Raw genomic sequence first — 1,136 nt, 5'->3', positions numbered from 1 at the left:
AGGGACGGCTAGCGCAGATAGCCCTCGTGTAGCTTTGTACGAAATTCAAAAACAACCAACCAAATTGATTTTACATGAAGCTCCCAATTGCACAGCGGGATGTCTACGGACTTACAACGTCTAGAAACCAGGTCTCGATACCCCTGGTGGGCAGACTGTGTAGCTTAGTGGTTAACTATAAACACACACACACACTTTACATGAAAAAAAAATCCAAAGCAGTTTCCTAATCTCCAAATAACTATATGACGTGTTGCTAGAGAACATTAACATTGAAGAGTTACATTGAGAAAACTTGTCACCATTCTGTGTGTAACGTGTTTAAAATGATACTTTATTATTCATTTGGGTTGCAAACGTAATCAAACACACAAGTGATCTTGACCGACAACTGTTGTGTACCCTTTTGATATATATGTATGTTAATATAACCAGAGTCGTTTTCAAATTATCTGGTAATATGGAATATTTGTTTCAGCGTGGAAATAGAAGAAAGGACTTTATCGACATCTCAACCAAAAGAACGAAATTCCAGCACAGGTAAAACGATTTCTAACATGTATACAATTAATTGCATTAATCTGCTCCCAGCTGGTGTAAAATAGGTTTATTTATTTGTATAGTCGTGTTCAAAATATTCTACTTTTCAACCATATAAAAAAATGCATGTACATGTTTTTTCCAGCTATACTGTGCGAGGATTTTATTCAGTGCTACAGCAGTAAAAATAAAAGTGTCTTCACAAAGACACTCGATGGAAGAAATAAGGATGAATGTTATTTGCTTGATATTATTGACAGTAAAATATAGTATGTTCTAGTTAGGTGAAACCTGCAACAATTCTTCAGTTTATTTAAAGACGACAGTTTGATGGAAATTTACTAATATTACATATTTCAAACCTATTACTCACTTTGTTATATTCCTTAGCCAGTAAGGCCCAAATCTTGTCGAATGCCCAAAATGAAACGCTCGTCAATTTATTTAAGGATTGTTTAAACATTATTTTGTACTGGTGTTCTGCACTGAAAGCACACGTCGTTTGTTGGCAGTTGATTTATATTATACTAGCTGAGTTACCCGGCATTGCACGGTGAAAATTTAGATTTGAAATGTATAGATCAGTATTTTTTCAG

This window comes from Limulus polyphemus, unplaced genomic scaffold (genome assembly GCF_000517525.1).
Source record: "Limulus polyphemus unplaced genomic scaffold, Limulus_polyphemus-2.1.2 Scaffold1738, whole genome shotgun sequence".
Lineage (NCBI taxonomy): Eukaryota > Metazoa > Arthropoda > Merostomata > Xiphosura > Limulidae > Limulus > Limulus polyphemus.
This window is presented reverse-complemented; position numbering follows the sequence as displayed.